Source organism: Acanthaster planci, linkage group LG10, assembly GCF_054643075.1.
Source record: "Acanthaster planci isolate LZ-2023a linkage group LG10, COTS_SCS, whole genome shotgun sequence".
Lineage (NCBI taxonomy): Eukaryota > Metazoa > Echinodermata > Asteroidea > Valvatida > Acanthasteridae > Acanthaster > Acanthaster planci.
The window spans coordinates 6572964-6597707 of record NC_141786.1 but is presented as its reverse complement, the minus strand read 5'-3'; the positions used below and the strand labels follow the sequence as shown (position 1 = coordinate 6597707).

The window sequence follows — 24744 nt, the reverse complement described above, 5'->3', positions numbered from 1 at the left end:
TGTGCTGGCAACACGGTTGCAGACCAGTAAATACTGGTCTGCAACCGTGTTACCAGCACAGTTCTCCTGGACAGGACAGTGCAAGTTGAAAGCATAGTAGTCTTCGGTCCGAGGCCGGTTTGCGCTATTTTTTTCATACCCTGGATTCGTTATCAGCATAATTGAGATGTGTACAGAAGATCATGATAAAACATGCAGGTTACACGTTAATTAATAAATGATGCTCGGTACAGTTTCTCCAAACGTTTTATAACTTATGTATTTCCCAAAACTACTCTTGGCAGATAGCCCGGTGATTTAGATGCTCGCTTTGTAAGTCGAAGATCAGCGGTTCAAACTCACCCAGACAGTATTTGTTTCGGTGTTTCATAATACTTTTAATGTGCCAGCAAGACGTTGACGATTGTGTTTTGTGACGTGTAGCCTACACAGACCAACGAAGAAGCGAATACGCGATACGGTAGGAAAAATCAGTACCTCGGACAAGTTCGAGCGAAACAATTTGTAAACCACTGGTCAATTTAGTTGGTATCCAGAATGTAATTTGTGGATAGGTTTCCTGGGAAAATCTTCCAATGGTCAACAAAAATGGTCAGCTCTTCCATACGCGATGCAGATGTGTACGCAAAGGCACCCGTGCTACTCCCCTGCAACTTGAAGTCGAGTTGTGCTACCTCATACACTGTAAAACCAAAGAATGCTTGACGCGTTTATAAACTTAATTCATTGAGCATTTGAGCACGCAGTGTGATTAGACGTGAACGTGTTTTTAATATATAAAGTGTGTATCGCCAGGACATTAAACGCCTGCTTAATAGTGGCATAACAAATTAATTCCACTATTTTTGGTGCCGATGAAATTCAATTTTCATGTTGTGTTTAATTTAAACTGATGTAATGTATTATCTTCAAGCAAACTTAAATTCTCAATTCTGACATGTGTTTAAATGCACGCACATTTCTAACAACTTCCTTTCCGAAGTGTAATCCCTTTGTTGTTGTTATTGAAATAAGTTATAATGCAAATAATTCCTATGCTCCCTTGATGAAATTGCAGAATTATGGTACATTGGTGTTACTGTTTTTGCTGTGCGCCGTTTGATATCTTTTGTCATCTTTTTTATGTAAAGAGGGCGTTGGCCCCTTTACTTTCTTTACCTGCGCGTCAAGTTTGCTTGAAGATAAATTCGTTATCACGCTCGTGGAACATGGAATATGGAAAGATACCACTTAAGACATATTTTCAATCAAATTTTAATTATTTGCACTTGTCTGTATTTCTCCAAAATGTCACGCAAGTGAAAAACACACCCTACTCTTAATATATGTAAACTTCTATTTTAAGTAACTAATCATTTCGTGAAAAATCGTTGTTTTTATCGTTGTTCTAGCTTTATCGACATTGACTAAGCGCGTCGTCTGCATACTTGCGCAAAAACGCTATGGTGTGGTACGGAAGCATTACCAGTATTGCTGCCGACGCAAAAAAAAATTATCTCTGACTTATTATCTCACTTAAACGACATATTATCTCTTTTAAAGGAGATAGCTCTGTTGTGACACTGCTATAATCAATTTGAGGCAAAATAAATTGCAGCTTCAAATAATTTATCACCGCGGAACATTGGAGGCTCTTGTCACTAAGTGGGTCAGTAGTGTTATCTTGCGGTTGCTGGCAAGGTGATTTAATGCCTCGAACTAGTTACTGGCGTGACCTTAAAATGGTAGTAGCACTGGAGAGAGTTACTCCCGGTCACTTTTGCTTGAGCAGCCGTGGCGTTTGGTTGGAAAAGAGAAAATCTGTCTGTTTTGCAAAAGCAATTTTGTTAGTTATGCCCCGCGCCAATTCCAAGCGGCGGGCTAATTCTGGGCCGACGAGTGGAGCGAAGCGTGGTCGGGGGCGGCCTCGCAAGTCTTCCCGTCAAGATGCGTCGGTGGTTGCGGCCCTTGCAGGGTCTAGTGCACCGCAGCTTGCATCGTCCCGTCCGGATACCACTATTACACCGTTGGCTACGGTCGGAATGATTCCAGACAGTGTGAGTGTTGAGGCTACCCATGCAACGCCAGCGCCCGCTACCATCAGTCGGCCTGGCGGGAGCTCGGCGCAAACTTTGGAGCCGGGTAAGTCCCCTGTTGCTACTCCTTTTGAATTAGCCCCGCAACCTTCCATTTTCACGCCCGTGGTGTCGGGAACTTTAGCTCCAAGCACATTGTCAATTACCTCCTTTTCCGATTCGAATATGCCATTAACTAGCGTCTGTGACGATCTCGGGGCCGCGATTCCTCAACATCTAAAAGACAAAATTTGGAGGGGGGAGTACGTAGAATTCGGAACCTTGTTGAAGTCGTCGCGCGGCACCGGCTTTGATAATTCCTTTGACGAGACACTTTTTACAATCGGGTCCAATGAGTCCCCACTTTGGCAGATTCGTCCCCATAAGCAGGCTCCGCGTATAACGTCTATCGAGCAGTGGACGTCAGCGTTTCTAGTTTTTGCATCTGTGTATTTGTTGCGCCATCCTACCCACGCGCGTTCGTTACTGAAGTACGCAGACACTATTCGCTCGGCAGCATTTCGACATGTGGAGTATGGTTGGCGCGAGTACGACATCCAGTTTCGATTGCGCCAGGCGCGTGTGCCGTCGCGCTCTTGGGCAACTATTGATGCCGAACTTTGGCTGGTGCTGCTTGGTGCGCCCGTTTCGCACCAGCATAATTTTCGTCCGTACCAGCAACGCGAGCGTGCCCCCTCCACTGCCACCAACCCCTGGTCCGATTTCGGGCCTGGTCGGCGCCCAGTCGCCGGGTTTGGTCAACCTACATGTAACGAATTCAACCGCGGTCAGTGCAATCGCCCGTTGTGTCGCTTCGCGCATCGCTGCTCCACCTGCAGGGCATTTGGCCACCCCGCAACCCGTTGTCGGGGAAACTCACAGTCTCGCGTCTCAGCACGGGTGCCGGCAGCTGGCATCAACCCCAGTAAAACTAAGTAGTATGCTCCCTTTTTTACGGGCTCACCCTAATACTCAGGACTCCCACTTTTTGCCAGAAGGTTTTTTGCACGGTTTCCGGGTAGGCTATTCAGGTCCCAGGGTTAGTACCTCTGCTCGTAATTCTGCATTTGCTCGCAAACATCCCAACATTCTGCAGTCAAAAATTGATCGTGAAGTTGCTTTGGGTCGCGTTGCTGGCCCGTTTTTGTCCCAGCCTCTTCCTCATTTCCGTTGTTCACCTATGGGCCTGGTGCCCAAACAGACTCCTGGTGAATTTCGGTTAATCCATAATTTGTCGTCCCCTATCGGCAAATCGGTGAATGATTTCATTGATCCCGCAGACACCACCGTTTCATACACGAGTTTTGATGAGGCGATAACTATGATCGCAGGTTTACCACGCAGTGCCCTGATGGCTAAGTCGGATATTAAATCGGCCTTTCGTTTACTTCCCGTCCATCCAAGTGATTTTGATTTGCTTGGTTTTTCCCATAACGGCCAATTTTATTTTGATAAATGCATGCCTATGGGCTGTGCTACATCCTGTGTTACGTTCGAGCGGTTCAGTACTTTCCTTGAGTACTGTACTCGTAAGCCGAATCTCCTAACATTGTGCATTATCTGGATGATTTCCTGTTCGTTGGGGCTAGTTATGCCGAGTGCGCACGTTCCCTCCAATCTTTCAGAGTAGTTTGTCAGCGATTTGGGGTTCCCATCGCGGAAGAAAAAACCGAAGGTCCAGCTATGAACCTCACTTTCCTGGGTTTAGCGATCGATACGGTTGCACGACAGATCCAAATCCCGACTGATAAGCAAGTTGCTTTACAAAATACGATTGTGAGTGTGCTCGATCAGAAGAAAATCACGCTGCGCAATCTTCAGTCCCTGCTAGGTCGTCTCAATTTTGTTTGTAAGGCGGTAAGACCTGGCAGGGCCTTTCTCCGTCGTTTGCATGATCTAGCTAGGGGTATCTCCAAACCTCATCACAAAATTCGCATCACTTCAGGTGCACGAGCAGACTTGCTGGCGTGGCAACAGTTTTTGTCACATTTCAGCGGAACGATAATGTTTCCGGATTTGGTATGGTACAATAGTGACCAATTGCACATGTACACTGATGCTTCTGCTGAAATTGGTTTTGGGGCTTACTTGCTGCGCACTGGTGTCAAGGGAAGTGGCCCGAACATGTAAAAAGTCAGTCCCTTTCTATTGCCTGCTTGAAGTTGTTCCCCATTGTGCTAGCGGTCCAGCAGTGGGCTGTCCCATTGCATAATAAACGTGTGATTTTTGGTGCGACAATCAGGCTGTAGTTAGTGTCATCAACAGACAAACGTCTAAATGTCACTTAATGATGCGTTTGGTGCGCCGCCTCGTTGTGACATGTCTCACATACAATATCCACTTTCGATCTCAGCACGTTCCAGGCCTGGATAATGGCATTGCTGATGCTCTTCCAGGCTCGGCTTTTCCGAGTGGCTTTCTTACTTGCGTTTTTTGGGTTCCTTCGAATTGGGGAATTTACTGCCCTATCCCACCAATCTTCTAGCCCGTTGTCTCGGTCTGATGTTACCGTCAAAGACTCCCCTTTAAGGGTCGAACTTATCCTACGTCACTCGAAAACAGATCAATATGGCCATGGTTATGTAGTTTCCATCCCAGCAGCGCATAGCCGGCAAAACATTATGTGCCCCGTCCGGGCGACTTTGTCCTATCTTGCCTGCCCGACATCCCCCCGTGGCCCGTTTTTGTCATATTTTGATGGGCGTCCTGTCACGCGTTACCAGTTTGTCGCGGTCCTCCGTCGTGCCCTTGAGTTTATAGGGCTTTATGACGCCAGATTTACCTCTCATTCTTTTCGCATAGGGGCAGCTACGTCTGCAGCTATGGCAAGTGTGTCTGAGGATGATGTTAAAATTTTAGGGCGTTGGAAGTCTGGGGCTTACCGACGTTACATTCGGATTCCCCGAGCTATTTTCCATTGAACGCTACACGTTGTATTAGCTTACGTACTTTGCTCGTGTTTTGTTCCGATTTTCTTTTCATTTTTCTTGCGAGAATTGGCCCCTGCCAAGCCAACTGTGTGGGTCATTGGGGATAGCTCTGTGTGCTGGTGTGCTCGGGTGGCGGGGTCATCGCCCTGGGTAGAGCGTCTTAATCGGCTGGCCTATATCCACTGGATGGGACGGCGAAGACTCCAGATGTTCCAGTTCTCCGATTTCCTGTTGGAAGCGTGGTCGGCAGTTTCGATCTTACCTGACGTCATCATCCTGCAGTTTGGCGCCAACGACCTGGGGCTTGTACACAAACATTTACTGAGTATTCTAGCACGGCAGTGCATCAATTTGACCAGAGAAGCACTGCCGCATACTGTCATTTTTTATTCCGAGTTACTGCCCCGCCAAACTTACCCTCACGCCCTAAAGCAGAGTTCCCTCGAGCGTACGCGACGTTCGCTCAACGCGTACGTTCATTCATTATTTCGAAACTCTCATGGGGGTGTTATTTGGCACCCCCAGATCCAGTGATCGTCCGCGGCGTTATTTCATGCGGACAAATTTCATTTGACTGATGATAGTTGTTCGTTCATTCTCCACAACTTCTACCAAGCCTTGGCGCCAAATTGTTTGCCTGTTGCATCTCCCCTTAATACCACCACCTGAGGTCTATTTGGCGGCGGTCATGTTGCCGACTTCATTCAGCAACAAGCCCGTTTGGCGTGAATTTCATTCAGGGACCGCAAATTGACCTCAGTTTAAAGGCACTGTATTCTTATTTACGACACTTATGGGAATGTGCCGAAAGGAAAGGCCTCATCCCTTCCTTTGTTGGGGGAGTCACTAGATTATTAAGGGCCAAATTAAGAAAAGCTATTTCGTACTCACTAATTTCTGCCGTTTGACATAAATAGGTGTAAGTGGTTGTTGAAAATGCTCATTAGTTGCCCATTATTCCAGCAACCCAGTGTAAGCCCAAGTCGGGCCGCACCTCGTGGAAATTGGTGTCCGATCCCAGCGTTTGATGGCTAGCCCAAAGTTATTGTATGCTGGAGTAAATCCTTGCTAATTTGTTCATGGAAGTTGGGTATTTTTGCATTCTGCCAGTTGTAATTGCTGTTTGAATTTGCATATCGAAGGCTTTGTACCGAGCAGGTACATTCCAGTATTAATTTACCGCTCCATGTGCTTTGGGCGGAAGCAAATGCTGATATGATAATTGCTTTCATTCTTTTTTGCTGATGGCTCTATGTATTTGCTGATATGAGTTGCTGTTCCGCGTCACCAGGCTCGGGCGGGAACAATTGCTGACATTTGCTGATTATCATAGTACCGGTACTTTTGCTGATATGAGTTGCTGTTCCGCGTCACCAGGCTCGGGCGGGAACAATCTCTGTAATTTTTGCTGAATAGCTACACTTTGCTTGAAACGCAATGTAAGATATACTTGCAGTTCCGCGGCACCAGGCTCGGGCGGGAACGATCTCTGTAATTTTTGCTGAATAGCTACACTTTGCTTGAAACGCAATGTAACATATGCTTGCAGTTCCGCGTCACCAGCTTCGGGCGGGAACAACCTGAACTGTGTCAAGTTCAATAAACGGCTGCTCAGGCCAATCGACACAAAAGTTGGAATGCGAGTGTCCACCTGTCCCTGAGTTCAGTTCTCTGGTCCTGTGCATGCGGGGATAATCAATTTGAGGCAAAATAAATTGCAGCTTCAAATAATTTATCACCGCGGAACATTGGAGGCTCTTGAGTAGTAGGGAAGGGACAGTTCTGGATCAAACGCCCCTTTTTACCCGGTTTTTGCTCAAAACCCTTGGGTAGTACATCGACCCAAAAAATCGTCGAAACCTTTTTGGTGGGAAAAAATGGGAAAATCCAGAAATGACGTGAACCCCGTTTATGCTCAACACCCCTGGGTAGTACATCGACCCAAAAAAAACCGGGGATTTCCTCTTCACTGACCTTGAACTTTTGACCCCGGCTGTAAACAACTCGTGACTTGGCAATCACTCGCAAACAAGTCTCGACTTGCCCGATCTGAACTCGTGACTGGCACTCACTCACAAACAAAAAGGGATTTCCCCTTGCTTTTCCGGTCTGAACTCGTGACCTTGACTCTGTTCAAAGCAAAACACGCTATATTTACAACCGCCTTAAATAAATGACCTATATATAAAAAACATGTCAAGTCGATAGAAAAAATTGAAAAAAATTTAGAAACCTATATATAAATAGAGACATGAGCAACCTTCTACACAGACCAATACTAAAATATTTTAATCGATTTAAGAAGGCGTTTTTAGAAGATTTTGTCAAACAGTATAACATTCTGCTACCGACACCTAAAAATAAACACCATACACGATTTGAACTAATAAACGCTATCAAAGAGAATCAAAAACAATTTAGATATCTCTCGCGTCAGTCATATCGGCAGCTGTTGAAAACGGTACAAAAATATAATATTCCTTATGCAAACAAAGACAGATACGTCAAACAGGACTTTATTGATGCGATTAAAGCTTACACTAAGCCCGAGGAAATTGCGGAAGTCGACATTAGAAACGTCAGGCGCTTTCAGGGTAATTTTCGCAATTGGGAATTGATACCCCGTTTCTTTAAATATGACCTAATACACTTTTTTCATTTTTACAAAACTGTCATCGAGAAAAAAGCTTTGGAAGAACTGAAAGAAATTGGTTCGTACAAATTGCAAACAAATATCAAAGTTCAGTTTAGATTGGAAAAACCTGAAAAAACTGAACTTGGCGTATTCCCCTTTCCGAGCGACAACAATGCCGTCGCGAATAAAGCCAACGTTAAAAATGCACTCACTGAACAACGCGAAGCGCAAATAAAAGAGGTGGAGGCTCATACACAAAAAGGCTCAGGTTGGATCTTTGACAAAGTTGTCGCTTTTTACATCAACGTTGTTAAATATAATCCAGTGGGTTCTTCTTACATTCCGTTGCCTAAGGAACTGTTAGACAAGAAAGCAATCATAAACGTCCAAAATAAAGATCAAGAATGTATCCGATGGGCGTTGAGAGCAGCTTTAAAATTATATTCAGACGGAGTCAAAAGTCAGCTAGAAACAAATCCAAAATATAAAATAAATAAGGAGCGGCCTTCGACTTACCGGTCAGAATCAGATGGTTTAAATTTTACAAACATAAGCTTTCCAACACCGATTTCACAAATTCCACGTATCGAATCGCAAAATAGCTTGGCGATCAATGTGTTTGGTTACACCAAAAAAGACGGTCTTTACATTCTTTACAAAAGCAAGCGTCCAGAAGAACCGATCAATTTACTTTACTTTAACAAAGGTGACGAAAATCACTACTGTTGGTTTAAAAATTTTTCTAGGTTGACGGGTGACATCAATAAACACGACGGCCAAAAACACTGGTGTTTCATTGCATGTCGCATTTCCAAACGGAAGAAAAGTTAATCAGACACAAAGAAGATTGTCAAGGCTTAAAACGTTCCTACATGTACGGTCGAGTTGCCGGTCAAAGGTGAGCATATACTCAAGTTCAAAAATTACAAAAATAAACAAGACGCGCCTTTTGTCATTTACGCCGATTTTGAGTCTGTTTTAGAAAAATTACCGCCGACCGATACAAACACGGTTAAAACACAGATTCACAAGCCTTGTGGATACTCATACGCGGTCGTCAGATGCGATGGAGTTTGTACTAGCCGAAAAACATTCAGAGGTCAAGACGCGGCTGTTGATTTTGTAGGGTCACTTTCTCGGGAAGAAGAAAAAATAAACGAAACGTTTAAAAACAAAGAGCCGTTGATTTGGTCACCCAAGTTACAAAAAATTTACGAAAAATGTAATAGATGTTGGATCTGCGAAAAGTTGATAGATCGAGCTAATGCGAACGAATCTCAATGCCAGTGTGATATTCCAAAAATACCAGAGACAAAAGAAGAAAAAATCAAGTTTTGTCTTAGAAAGGTTAGAGATCATTGTCACGTGACGGGGAAGTACCGAGGCCCAGCGCACGCCAGTTGTAATCTCAAGTTAAGACTAGTGGTCGATCAAACACCCATTTCGGTGATCTTACACAACTTGGAGAAATACGATGCGCACTTGATTATGCAGGGCGCTCACAAATTTTACGGGAAATCAATTAAGTTGATCGCTAAAAATACCGAAAATTACATTTCGTTTTCTTTTGGCCAACTCAGATTTTTAGACTCCTTTCATTTCATGGCGGCATCCTTAGATCGGTTGGTTAAAAATTGTTGACCCGATGATTTTAACTTACTTTGCGAAAGGTTTCCAGAAAACACGAGTTTACTCTTGGAAAAGGGAATTTACCCCTATGAGTATATAGACTCCTTTGATTGGTTCCAAGAGAGACGGCTCCCACCAGTAGACGCTTTCTATAGCTCTCTGAAGCAGGGAGGGATAACCGAGCAAAAATACGCTCGTGCGGAGACAGTATGGCAAGCCTTTGGTTGTAAAAACCTAGGCGACTACCACGACCTATACGTGGAAACGGACGTGCTATTGTTAGCGGCTGTTTTTGAGAACTTCCGTAAAGTCTGCAAGAAGAACTACGGCTTTGACCCAGCCAACTATTATACGTCACCGCGCCTGTCGTGGGATGCATTGTTAAAGCATTCGGGTATACAATTGGAACTACTGACAGACATTGACAAGCACTTGTTCTTTGAAAGGGCAAAAAGAGGTGGTATTTCGAGTGTGGGTGCAAAGCGATATGCAAAGACCAATAATCCAGAACTACCCGATTACGACCCCAATAAGCCAGAGTCACAGATCATGTACCTAGACGCAAATAATTTATACGGCTGGGCGATGAGCAAATATCTGCCCGTTGGGGAATTTACCTGGGAAACAGACTTAGAAAAATTTACTTACTATTACATCCAAGAGTTGCGAGTAATTGACGACTACGATTACATGTTTGAGATCACTATGGATTACCCGGAACGTCACCACGACAAACATAATGACTTTCCACTCGCACCCGAAAATATGTCGGTACCAAACGAATGGTTTTCGAGTTACCAACAGGATTTAATTGGTAATGGCGAAGTGAGTACCGTCTCGGTAGACAAACTCGCGGCTACTCTCAACACCAAAGAAAAATACGTGGTTCACTATCTCACATTGCAAAAATATCTCAAACTAGGGTTGTGGATCAAAGAAGTTCACCGGGTACTGCGTTTCCGCCAAAAGCCGTGGATGAAAAGCTATATTGACAAAAACACGAAATTGCGCAAATTGGCCAAGTCTGATTTTGAGAAAGACTTTTTCAAATTGATGAACAACTCGGTCTTTGGCAAGACGATGGAAAATGTCAGATATCGAATTGACGGTCATTTACTGAGGGACGTACAAGATGCTGACAAATACAAAAAATTAACTTATAAACCGAATTATAAATCGACGGTACCATTTGAGTATTGCGAGCTTTCGTTTGTGGAGATGTACCGAACCAAAACAAAATTAAATAAGCCAATCTATTGCGGTGTAAGTATTCTCGATATCTCAAAAACGTTAATGTACGATTTTTATTACAACGAACTGAAAGCCAATTTTGGTGAGGGGGTACGCTTACTTTACACGGACACTGATTCTCTATTAGTTCAGATCGAGCGAAGCTCCGACGATTTAACTGGCTACCTAAACGAAAAGCGCAATTTATTTGACTTTAGTAATTACCCGCCCGATCATCCGCTTTACAGCACCAAAAATAAAAAGTCATCGGTAAAATGAAAGACGAATTTGGTGGCAAAACAATTTTAGAAGCCGTTTGTATCAGACCGAAAATGTATTCGATTCTGACGGTCGATCAAAAGCGAGCGGCAGCGAGCAACGAGCGAGGCGAGTACTTTTCTTTAAAGAAGGCAAAAGGGGTCTCCAAAGTAGTAACCGAGAAACGGTTAACCCACGAGATGTATAAAAGCTGCCTATTTGACAGGGTTTCTCATTTCAATAAACAACAATTATTTAGATCGGATAAACATCGGGTGTTCACCATTTCACAAAATAAACTTAGTCTGTCACCGTTGGACACAAAGCGCTACATACTGCCGAACGGAATCGATACGTTAGCTTACGGGCACAAGCTAATTCGGTAATTCAGTATCCTCGGGTACTACCTGAAGTTCCTCTTTGACGAAACTCCTATTTGGGCCGTTTAATAAATAGTACAAAGTGGGACCCGTTTTGACCCTCTTGCCTTTCACTTGTTTAAATTGACTGGTGCGCTTTTCAATTTGATAGACGTCCACGGACCAGATCGGATCTGTTGCCCTTCTGACGGTGCCGCCCTCTTGCTCGCCCGGGTAATAGAGGTACCTAACGACCGCGTCTGGAGGAAGTTCTCTTTGGGTAGTTCTTACAGGTGCACTCGGTTCTTGTTTCACTCGGTCTGATTTGACGGCTTCTGCAGGCACGGCATCGATTAACCGCGTTTTTTCCTCGTTTAACGATTTCACGACCTGAGGCAAACGTTCTACCCATTCCACGTTACGCACACCCACGTTTATCATTTCTTGAGCGTATTGGTGGCCAAATAACCTTTCAGCTAAAGTACGGTTAAACCTTTCCACGATTCCTTGAGATCTGTGTACCCCAGGTTCACCCACTTGAATTTGTACTTTATTTTTTGTCATTAACTTTTTAAACTCGCCTTTGAATTCAGACCCCGAGTCTACCATTACGAATTTGGGCCAGGTCAGAGGTGATCGCTCGTAAATTTTCTTGCTCGCTTCACTCACTTGCTCGGCGGTTTTACTGGTCAACGGTTCTGCTTCTTTATATCGCGAACCCACGTCTACCACGGTCAAAGCGTACTTAAACGTTTTTCTTTTAACGCGGTCCCAGGGTAAATAAAGTACGTCCATTTGATGCACGTAATTAGGTTCGACCGATTCTGATTGCAACATTGTAGGTCTGGGTACGTAATGTGGTGCGGGTAAGTATATTTGCCAGTTTCTGACGACCGATTTGTCCGCAGCGGTCTTTTCGTGGAGATGATCGACCGCGCTTTCTCCTCGCCAGTAACCCTGCGGGCTGTAAAATAGTTTTTTAAATTCTCTCTCCATTTTAAAATAAGTTACGCAAAGCGAGCGAAGCGAGCTACGAGCGTAGCGAGTGTCGATAAGCTAACAACCCCACCAAGGCTGTCCCGGATATAATCCAAACAAACTCGCGAATTTTTTGGTCTTCGGAAGGCTCGTAAAAATCGGACAATTTAGGCTCTGGCGGTAACTGGGTAATACTCTTACCGGTCAATTCCGAATAAGCTCGTAAGGCTTCGTCCACGTTTACAAATGTCTGCTGACTCGCGCGTTCTTGTCGCATTCGTTCTTTCAAAAAATCTAGCATGTGTACGCGGTTTTGTTCCCACTCTTGTTTTGCTTGCGCCAATTGCTCAAACGCGAGGTCGTGACGCTTTCTTTCTTCGTCAACATTATTTTTTGATAAACTGCTGAATAAAAAATTTGAGCCCGTGAATGCCAAGGCGTTTACTTTCGCTCCTCCAACCATCATTAAAGCACTAGCCATTTTTAAAATAAGGTTAAATTAAATGAATAGCGAGCGGAGTGAAACGAAGCGAGCAACGAGCGGAGTGAAACGAAGCGAGCAACGAGCAGAGCGAGTATTACCGAGATTAATAACAAATTAATCGAGATTCAAACCGATCAAACAGAGATTCAGCAGATGCTGGGTGATATTCGCGCCGATATGGTCTCAGAGACCCAAAGTGAAAAATACGAAAACCTGTTTTTTGTAGCGGGTTTTACGTTTGTTGTGTTTTATTTAATTTTTAAAATAAATAAGAATAGTATTATATAAAAGTAATGTACACCAAAAAGCTTAACCCGAGTCGCAGACTTAAAGTTCCTCGCGCGATCAAAGGCGAAAGGAGGGAGGTAACAATTACGCATAACCCGAGCACTATAGCCGAGGGTCACACGTTGAACGTAAAATTTCCAGCCCTAGGCACGGACGACGTCATTGTACCTGGTACGGCAAAGTTGGCTTTTAAACTCGATCTAGACGGCGCCTCGGACGACAACAGGACGGTTTATAACAACGTGGCGAGAAACCTGGTTTCAGAAATAAACGTGAGTCTACAGGGAAACAAGATCGTAAGTTACCGGGATGCGGACGTATTTCACAATTTCAAGGACAATTGGTTACCCCCGTCACAGACTAAAAATATGGCGTACTTTGGTTTGGAAAGGGAAAACGTCGCCAAGATACGTCTAGGGGCTGACGATGCTAATGCCGCCGCAAACGACGGTAAGGACAAGGCAATCGCCGACGCTTTTAAAAACAGGTACGCGATTCCACTAGACACGCCTATGTTGACGGACCACACCCCTTTTTATCCTTCGTGGTTTAAAGAGCCTCTGACGTATCAACTAACTTTTAACGGGCACGACAAAGTGGTCAACTCGTCAGATACCGCCGCAGAATATCAAATTTCGGATCTTACCTTAGAATACGAAGTTGTTACTAATCGAGACTTGGCGCAAACACTAAAAAATAAAAAAACGATGTATTACCTATTCGACCGGATTCACTCGTGGAAGAAGCAAGCAGTAAACAAATCAGACACGCTGTGGAACATTAGCATCGATCAGACGATTAAAAGTCTAAAAGGAACTTTGATCCTGTTTAAAGACCCGACGATCAAGAACCTGCAAAAATTTTATAATCCGCATATCACAAAGACGGTCGTCACGGTCGAAGGTAAACCGAATCAATTGTACTCGCAAGGTCTGTTTGAATATCAACATTGGAACGAAGTTACAAAGTACTTTGGCGATTCGGATAAAGAATTGGCTAGTCTCAGACATATCTTTGTTGGGAGTAGATATGGCGGACTATCTAAAAGACAAGTACGGTCTCTGGCTCGAAATCAGAAGTTCCGACGACAATTCTGCCCACGGATCGGGTAGACCTCTCGGCGGAGGAGGGGACATTTCTACACAGATGGCACGAACGGCCGAAACAGCGGGCGCGCTAACGATGTACGTGTTCCTGGTGATGGATTCTCAACTCACGGTGGAAGAAGGAAACTTTAAAAGTCTGGTTTATTAAAATGAACGAGCGAGCGGAGCGAGCGAGCTACGAGCGTAGCGAGAACGAGATGTTTAAAAATCCTCACTGCGCCTTAATCGTGGGTAAAACTGGGTCGGGGAAAACTAACTGGATTTTAAATCTTTTAGAGACGGGATACCGTTTCGCGTTTGAAGCCATAGTCATTATCTGTCCGACGCTTTTTAAGAACAAAACTTATTTAGAACGACTGTGGATATACAGCGACGAGAACGTTTACCTGTGTGATTTAGATCGAGAGAAACTAGAATTAAACGAGGCGATCGAACTTTATCAAAAAATATTTGATGGTGTAAATACTTTGTTTATCATCGACGATTGTGCCGCCGATCAATTTATTAAGTATCGAAAGAAATCTAAGGGTACCAATACGTGCGCCCTTAGTAAAATGACGTTCTCCGGTAGACACTACCTCCATTCGTGTTGGCTACTTACCCAGAAGTACAACTCGGTGCTAAAAGACTTCCGAGAAAATACCGCTTGGACCGAGATATTTCATTGTAAAGATCGTAATTCCTTTGACCAATGTCTCGACGAAAACGATGTAGTACCGGACGAAAAACGAGAGGAAATTAAAAGATATTTACGCGACGTTAAATTTAGTAAATTGGTTTTAAATACGGAACCGCCAGCGAATTATTTCGTTCATTAAAAATGAGAAAAAATTTTTAATTACCTTTATTAAATAAGATGATCGAAAGTAAAAAAATATGCAAAAAGTGCCGTTGGATCCTAGACCCGTCAAACTTCTCCGTACAGAGAACCGGTAAAATTAACGCTACTTGTACCGGTTGCATTGAGAAAGTACGAGCCTATCAAGAATTACACAAGTGTCCACATGGGAGAAGAAAGAACATTTGTAAAGAGTGTAATGGAGCATCGATTTGCGAACACGGGAGAAGAAGATATTATTGTGCCGAGTGTAATGGCTCAGGGATTTGCCCTCACGAAAAAGAAAAACGTTATTGCAAAATTTGTAGCGATCCAGTTGAAGTAACTATTAAAAATTGGATTCGCAGCGCTAGAAAATCAGATAAGAAATACGATCGATTTGATCCCGATCGTTTCATTGACACAGACTTTTGTAAAGTTCAGTTACAGTTTTTAGACAATAAAGACGACCTAGGCACCATCGAGCGGCTGGATAACTCCATTGGTCACATTAAATCAAATTGCGTGCTAGCTTGTCGTAAGTGTAATTTAATGCGTAAGTGCGACCAGGTAGTTGAGTCAACTGACTTGTAAGTAAATGGTAACTACCTATGAACTAATTTTATTTGCTTTACTTTACTTATCCTTTGTTACAACTGGGCTAACTCAGCCCAGTTGTAACTAATTTTATTTTAGTTATAGTAAATAAGCAACAATGTTACAATACGTTGAACTACTTACCCAGTTAGTTATAGCAGCTAACTTAACTTACTACACAGTTGAGTACCTACGACTAAAGCATACCTACAACAAAATAAAAACGTATATATTTAAATGGACGACATCAAATCTATACTGGCCGAGCAAAGCGGAGCGAGCGGCGGAGCGAGCAACGAATCAACTGAAACCAACCACAAAGACCGCCTTTGCGCGGTAGCCGCGTCGGGCGAGAGTAAGAAGTACCTCGGCAAAGAATACTCGATCAAAGAGATTGAATCTCTGTCACCCAAAGATCAAGAAAAATTATTCAATTTGTACGAAGTTAAATTTGGCAAAGAGATCGTAAAAACTCTTGGCAACGCTATTTTAAGCCTGTATTCTCGCTTGCTAGGAATAGCTACCCCGATCGATCTACTCGGATTCAACGTCAACTTAACGTCCGAAGAAGCGCTTACTAAAGATTTAAACGACGACCCGATTATCGGTCAAACTATGGGACACCTACTTACCGAGGTCTGTTACAAGTACGGAGTTTACCTATCCCCACTTACAGCTATGTTGATTACAACAAAACATCTAGAATTCAACAAAAGTTCTCTTATTATAAAAGAGGATGTCAACGAGCGTAGCGAGTACAAACGAAGTGAGTACGACCGGAGGGAGCAACAACGAAGCGAACCCGACAGAAGCGAGCAACCCGAGCAACCAAATTCAGACGGTAACTAAAGCCAAAAATCCAAAGCGTGTAGAACAAGGTAAAAAATTGGCCGAGCATAACAAAAAGATGAAGCAACAGCTCGTCAAGATGAAACTAGCGGGTGAAGAAAACACCGAGGAAAAAAAATCTAGCTTTACCCAAACGGCCTTTGAAAACAGAAGCTTGATACTCGGTGGATTGGGGCTCGCGGGGGTTGTGATATACTTAATTTGGAAAAATAAGTGTTCTACTTCTCAACAAATTATTCAACCAAAACGAGAAGCGAGTAAACCGAAACAAGAACCAATTTTAGATATGGAATAAATTTAAAAGTTCTTTATATATAAATATGAGTAACGCTAAATCAATCGACGTAAACGGAATCGCCAATACTGTTTACCATGGTGCCGTCGTTTCGGGAATTTCTATTGGATACGCTATGCTGTCGAGCAAGCTATTTAAAATCAAACCACCGGACCTAAATAAGTTGTCCGCCGAAGACGCGTTTAAATTGACCGCGCTGTCTAGCGGTGCATTGGCTACCCGCGAGCCTGCCAACCGCTTAAAAAAATACAAAACGTATATTATAAAAGAAATGGCAGAAGGAGGATTCGATCCCGAGGAAATACCTCTCTTAGAAAATCAAGAAAGCGATCAAAGCGAGGGCGACCAAGATTTTGTTGATAATGATCGACAAGAAACGTCCTTTATAGAAGGTGCAAATGAACCTGGATGGAACGATACCAACACTTCATTACATGAACTAAGAGTAGGAATAGAACCGATTGAACCAAATGAACCTGTATGGGACGATACCAACACTTCATCATATGGAGAAAAGGTAACAACAAAACCGATTGAATCAAAATTGGGCGTAAACCCAAGAGCAGCAACATTATTCGGTGATCCTTTAGAACAAGGGAGAGCGGTATTAATAACGAATCCAATTGTAGAAGACTTTACCGATATTTTAAACTCGCCGGAAGAAAAGATGCACCATCGGTACTTCACTATGAAAGGTTTGATTACCGCAAAGACAAAGGTTTATTTTACAAAAGTGAAGGCAAATACGGTGATGTGCTATTAACCAACAAAAGAAATCCATATGTAGTCGTCGGTCTTGACACAATCATCAAAAACGCCAAAGCTGCTGGATACACCGGAACGGGTGAAGACACCATGTCAGCGCAAGATTTTATAAGATTCAAATTAGGATTTAAAAATTATGGAAGATCGGTGCAAAAAGCTGAATCAAAGTTAAAATCCATTCAACCCGAGAGCATTCCAATAGAAGAGCTACCCCAAATATCAGACCAAGTCAGTGACATCGTAGAAGAGCTCACCCAAAATAAAGAAATACAAACAGAAGGATTAAACTATCGCGAGTTGGTCGCTTTAGATGAAGCATTACAAACGGTAAAAGGAGAATTAATTTTAAATCAAGGTAAATTAGATGAGTTAGACAAAAAAATTCAACAGGTCGAAGCCGAGTTGGAAGAAGCGACGTCCGAAGGAGAACGTACGGAACTTCAACGGCAATTGGATGACTTACGAGACAAAAGACGGGGTAGATTAGAGACTATAGTTATAAATACTAGTCAATTACGAAGCCAGATCAATCGCATCAAAAAAACGATAATGGCTGTGATGAATTCGGATTTGACACTACGCGAGAAGATTAGAACGATATTTAGATATCAAGGTGTTACGATCATAAGAATTTTAACGGCTTTTAGTTTAGCTGTGAGCACCATCGTTAGTAGCATCGTGGCTAGCGTCAGAGCTATTGGAAATCCTAGTGTAACGCCAACACCGCCAGCCCCTCCTTCCAAAGGTGGAATTACCAATTGGATCAAACGTCAACTGTGGAACCTGGCAAACGTATTGAAGAAACTCGGGTTGAAAGCTCTGGGCGCTTTGCCCGGGGTTATCGGTAGCATTTTGAGTTGGATTTTTAACGTGGCGAGTAAAGCGGTCGGATGGGTGGCAGAGCACGTGTGGACCTTGCTAGTAGGCTTGGGTGTTTTGCTTTTAACGTACGTGCAAAAGAATGGGTAAAAAGGACAAAAAAAAATAAAAATTCACTCCAAATTTGGGGTGAATTTTTTTTACACCTTAAATCAAACCGTTTAAGTTAAAACCTTATACAACGTAAAACCGACGACACCCACTGCAACGGCTCCGATGGTTAATGATAGTTTTTCTTCGTTGTGAGCGTCTGAAGGCTTTAAAATTGGTTCTGGTTGCTTTAAAACTGGCTTTACAATTGCCCTCCTCGGTAATTCCTCTTCATTAAAATCAACTTTTAAACTCGCTCCGTTCGTTGCTTCGCTCGCTCCGCTCACTTCGCTATTCAAACTCGGTACGTATCCAGTCTTCATATCCTCAGTCGCGACTTGTAAATTATTGTTATAGCCCTCAAACGTGCCGATGCGTAAGTCCATGTCCGAGGGCACCAGGTACAAACCCGGGGCGACTACGAAGTTTAAAGGCGTTTTTGCGTATTGTAGCGAATCTTGAAATTGGTCGATCGACTGTTCGAGATCGGGGTCCGAATTGATTAAAGATTCCACGATCGTAATAAATTGCCGTTGCGCGTCTAATCCGGTGCCGGTGGCCAAAACGCTGGTCTTGGTCTGCGCCTGTGCCCCGAGTAATGCGTAGACGTAAGCTCGAATTGATTCGTTTACCTTGGTGATTCCCACGTCCGTCAACCGAGACTTTTAGGAACAAAATCCCACCAGGCCAAAGTAACCGCGTCCGACTGTAAAATCCAGGTGACCGTGTAGGTACTCGCGTGACCGGAGCCTTTAGGTGGCTTAGCCCATCCAAATCCCATGTAAGTAGATCCCGCATATTTACCGTTGGTCACGTGTAAGTCGTGCGCGTCGTAGTTTTTACCCGGAACAGGTATATATCCATTGTTGTAATAATAAGCGGTGCCTAATCCGTTCGACAAAGTGTCTCTTGTTTGTTTATACGATTTATTCGGGTCTACTCCGTATAAAAGACACGTGTCGGTAAACTCCCGATGGTCGTAATTATTGTGTAACGCGTCAAATACGTCGTCGCTCGGAATGGGCATCACGCAGTCGTAAAATATTTTTCGTACGGTGTAATACACGTGAAAGTTAAATATCGACTCGGTAGACCAGCGATTGACTGCTTCGTCCGTGGTTACTTTCGGTAATTTATACGCGTGCGTTAAATTTGGAAGCTCGGCTGTAAAAGAATTGTCTTCGTTTACTAAAATATTTAGACTACTAAAATTGCCTCCCATTTATTTTAAAAGAATTTTAAAGGAGGTGCCGTTGGGCAGACCAAGTTTTGATAAGCGGGTGGATTCTCTTCGTACTCCCTCCGGTCGTGCTCCCTCCGGTCGTACTTAACCGACTTTGTAAAACTTATTCGCCAAGTTTTTTCATAAGATCTTTTTTTAAAACCGCCGCTAGCGCTTCTGCTCTTTCGTTGACTTGACGTTCAAATTCTTCTTTAGAAGTTTCGCTCGCTTTGCTTGCCTCCAATTTTGTAGACGTACGCGATCTGATCTTTTCTTTCATCTCGTTAAACTTTTTCAGCTCGGATAAAATAAGGACAAATTCTTCCTGGGATATGTCACCGTCTTCAATCGCGTGAGATACGTATTCCTCAATTGTATTTAATTTAGCGTCTTCCAAAATTCGAATTTGGTCGTGTTTTTTAGTTTTGTGGGTGAGTCTACGGGAGGCGTACTTTAAAACCGCGTAAAAACCAAACGCATCGATAGCGATGCCTTCCATCACAAGTACGACGGGACCGGTAACGACGCCCAAAATGGCGGGAATGCCTACGGCTGCCGATGTGGCGCCCAGTGCTTCTACTCCATATTCCACATATCCGAGCGCTGTTAAAAGTCGTTTGATCTTTTTGTAACTACTTTCCCTCGCGTCGTGTTCTCTTTGGATTTGAGATTTAATTTCTTCGATCTTCCTGAGTCTGTAAACCTTTGTTTCCGCTTGTTCAGTCGAGTTTAAAGTCAACTCCGGGTATATGTTAGTCGTCATCCTATTACTTTTATAATTACGCATTTTAAAAAATGTCTAACTCGATTAAAATTTTGCCGATGTTATTCAAGAGCTCGCCTTTATCGTTTTTAACAGAAAAAGTCAATTCACTGATGTTCCTGTCGATTAACTTTTTAGGCGTTTTACAGTGATTACAGGTGCTAGGCTCGGTAGCTATCACGTCTAGCAAGTCTAAAGTCTGCCCGTTATAAAAATTGTAAAATGTATTTAATTGTTTGCAATGAATAAACGCGAGTTTCAAGGGGTTTAAATCGTAATTGCCTTCGTAAATGACGTTGGGTAAAAGTTTTATTTTGGGTAAGTTTAATAGCTTGGACACTTCTTTATTTAGTCGCAACTTGAGATTGGGGTCCGTAATGGCCAAAGTGACCCGTTTAGATTCCGAGTGAACCTTAAAAGAAACGCCCGGTATCGAGTTTAACAAAAAGTGAAACCAGTCCATGCTATAATAACCGGGGGATACCACGATGCTTCCTCTTTGACCCTCGGGTAATGGTTCGGATGAGCTTCGCGAATGAAGTCTGTCGTATATAGGTCCAGTTAGCCCCGTCAAAAACAGTCTTTTAGTTAATTCTCTTCTGGGTCTCCTGGGGGAGTTGGTGGTGGTGGTAGGTCGAATTGGTGGATTCCCTTCGTAGATTTCATCTAAAGCTTGTCTTTACCCCTCGAGCAGTGAAGCTGATTTGATTTTTTTTATCGTCGAGATCAAAAGCTAAACGAGCTCGCGTTTCTGATGGTTGTCTTTGGTTTAACTGATCTTCTAAAGCTGCGATTTCTTGGTTTAGCTGCTCAATGTCATCAGCGATGATTCTGATTTCTTCCGCTAACTCGCCTCTTTTATTTGCTTGGATCAATCTGTTTTTAGCTGTTTGTACTAATTCTGGATTGGGAGATGAGTCCGTTCTTTCCACTGAGGGTATACCGGGCGGTCGTTCGCCAAGTACCCCCGCTGGCCTACCGTCCAAGTTTGTATCCCACTCAATTTCAGTGGCGTTTGTTACGTTAAAATATCCAGCTTCAAACTGAATATTCTTTACTCGGACGACTTTGTCGCCTTTGGTGTTGTTGATCTCGTTTTTCAATCTAAACGTCTGCTCGCTCTCGGTCAAGTGAAAAGTGTGAGTCTCCATTTTATTATATACGTTTTATACGTCTTGTTTGGCGAGGTTAAACTTCTCCATAGCGTTTTCCCAGTGCTTATCCGAGACTTGAAATAGATCTTTCACTTTAGATTCGGTTTCCCCAGTTGTGTCTTGATAACACACCGCGATTAAAGCCTTCAACGGTTCGCCCCTAGAGATCTTACCGTTTAAAACTTGGTTCAACTTGTATTCTATTTCACCCGCTTCGCCGTTTTTAAAACAAATGTTGTACTTCTGCAACGTTTTTCTCGATTTTGGTGGCTTGGGTTTCCTCCAAACGTGATGCTTGTAGTATCTATCTCCCATGTCTGCGGGTGTGTACGAGGAAACCCACCCAAGAATTTGACCACAATTTTTACACGCGTATCTTTCATCTATTTCAAATATTTGGTGGTTACAAGGTGGCCTCGGTTGACTTTATTGCTCGCTACGCTCGCTTCCCGCTATGTGTACTTCCTTTAGATTCAACAAGTGACAAAGTTTCGCATCAGTCATTTTATATAAGGGTTTATTTATTTAAAGTAAAAAAAAATTTAACCCCGGGATAACCGAGGTTAAATTGATTTTCACTAACTTTTCTTTAATCAAACGCTTCCCAAAAGCAAGGTTTTTCTTCAACCGTGAGCATAGCCGACGTGACTCGGTACCTAACGCTCGCTCCGCAAGAAAGTGAACCGTGGGCGCCATAGTAAATATCTTTAGGAGAGATCAAAGAGACCGCGTGACATTTTTTATTTTCAAAAAGAGCGCGATCGATTTCTTTAAATGACTTATCCACCAAAGAGGCATCATAGTCGATCTTAACGTATATCCTACTTTTATCGGTATAAGCCGGTTATGTCGTCTAGTTTTTGAGACACCTGAAAAGAGTTACGCGTACTCGCGGGGAGATCTTCTAGCATCTTATCTGTTAATTTTTCAAAATAATTATAAACTTCATCCTTTACACGTAATAGCAACGACTCAGTCTTGGGAGATATCTGATAACAAATTTGATCTTGACCAGTAGGTTCCTTAGTACCATATTTATAAACTGGGTTGACTCCGTAACAAGGGTCTTCGAGCCTAATCAACAGTCGTTTGTTTTGCCCCTCGTGGTGATAAGCGATCTTAGAAGAACACTTTGTAGGTCTTAAAATGACTAAATTTTCAGAGTCAAAGGGGCCATAGGTAATTTTTGGGTTTTTGTTGCCGGCATTTAGACGTTCGTGGTCATTTGAGACGATATATATTTGAGTTGACATGTTCTATTTATAATTAGGTTTCTAAAATTTTTCTCATTTTTATTCGGGCGGGATTTCTACTTTAATTAAATGTTCGACGTCAGCGCCGTATTCAATAATTAATCCAATTTTGTATAAGCCAGTCAAGAGTTCAGATCGGGCAAGTCGAGACTTGTTTGCGAGTGGTTTACAGCCAGGGTCAAAAGTTCAAGGTCAGTGAAGTGGAAATCCCCGGCGCTATTCACGAGTTGTTTACAGCGAGCGAGCGAGCGGCGCCGGGGTCAAAAGGTGAGCGAGAATTCCCCCCGTTTCTTGGGTCGATGTACTACCCAGGGGTGTTGAGCAAAAACGGGGTTCACGCCATTTCTGGATTTTCCCATTTTTTCCCACCAAAAAGGTTTCGACGATTTTTTGGGTCGATGTACTACCCAAGGGTTTTGAGCAAAAACCGGGTAAAAAGGGGCGTTTGATCCAGAACTGTCCCTTCCCTACTACTTCTTGTCACTAAGTGGGTCAGTAGTGTTTTCTTGCGGTTGCTGGCAAGGTGATTTAATGCCTCGAACTAGTTACTGGCGTGACCTTAAAATGGTAGTAGCACTGGAGAGAGTTACTCCCGGTCACTTTTGCTTGAGCAGCCGTGGCGTTTGGTTGGAAAAGAGAAAATCTGTCTGTTTTGCAAAAGCAACCCTCCTCCACCCCGTTCAATGCCACCACCTGTCAGCTGTAGCTTACTTTTATACCGGTTTTGTTGCCTTGCAAAACAAATGTTGATGGCATTCCGTCGGTAGTCCACTTTGCCCATTCTAGAGTAATTGACAGCGATCCGGTAAATCCTGTACTCGGTTGCCAGTTTTGCGGAGCCAGAAGGGAATTTCCCCCCTTTTTTCTCCTCAATGGTTTTAGGGGGGTTTTCGCCCTTCTTAGAATGGCAAAGTCACCGACTTAGGTGCTTTGTTTGGCGAGAATGTCATTCAGGGACCGCAAATTGACCTCAGTTTAAAGGCACTGTATTCTTATTTACGACACTTATGGGAATGTGCCGAAAGGAAAGGCCTCATCCCTTCCTTTGTTGGGGGAGTCACTAGATTATTAAGGGCCAAATTAAGAAAAGCCATTTCGTACTCACTAATTTCTGCCGTTTGACATAAATAGGTGTGAGTGGTTGTTGAAAATGCTCATTAGTTGCCCATTATTCCAGCAACCCAGTGTAAGCCCAAGTCGGGCCGCACCTCGTGGAAGTTGGTGTCCGATCCCAGCGTTTGATGGCTAGCCCAAAGTTATTGTATGCTGGAGTAAATCCTTGCTAATTTGTTCATGGAAGTTGGGTATTTTTGCATTCTGCCAGTTGTAATTGCTGTTTGAATTTGCATATCGAAGGCTTTGTACCGAGCAGGTACATTCCAGTATTAATTTACCGCTCCATGTGCTTTGGGCGGAAGCAAATGCTGATATGATAATTGCTTTCATACATTTTTGCTGATGGCTCTATGTATTTGCTGATATGAGTTGCTGTTCCGCGTCACCAGGCTCGGGCAGGAACAATTGCTGACATTTGCTGATTGTCATAGTACCGGTACTTTTGCTGATATGTGCTGCTGTTCTGCGTCACCAGGCTCGGGCGGGAACAATCTCTGTAATTTTTGCTGAATAGCTACACTTTGCTTGAAACGCAATGTAAGATATACTTGCAGTTCCGCGTCACCAGGCTCGGGCGGGAACGATCTCTGTAATTTTTGCTGAATAGCTACACTTTGCTTGAAACGCAATGTAACATATGCTTGCAGTTCCGCGTCACCAGCTTCGGGCGGGAACAACCTGAACTGTGTCAAGTTCAATAAACGGCTGCTCAGGCCAATCGACACAAAAGTTGGAATGCGAGTGTCCACCTGTCCCTGAGTTCAGCTCTCTGGTCCTGTGCATGCGGGGATAATTAGAAATAACGAGATAGTGACATCGCGTTTAAACGAGATAGCCAAGTTGTTTAAACGAGATGACTGTTTTTCGCGTTGGCAGCAATACGTTTCTGTATAATTGTTAACAGCACTGGAGTTCCGCTAAACGCCGAACATAAATACAGCAGTGTGGTGCCACTGCCTGCCATTCAGAACATGCATAGCATGGCATACTCTG

At 43.3% G+C, this 24744-nt stretch overlaps 1 protein-coding gene across 1 annotated transcript in view; it reads right to left on the bottom strand.

Annotated features, from left to right (window-relative positions):
- The window catches only part of LOC147797712 (uncharacterized), a 29760-nt gene that overhangs the window by 3004 nt on the left and 2012 nt on the right, over nucleotides 1–24744 (bottom strand). The gene's annotated exons all lie outside the window — the stretch shown is intronic.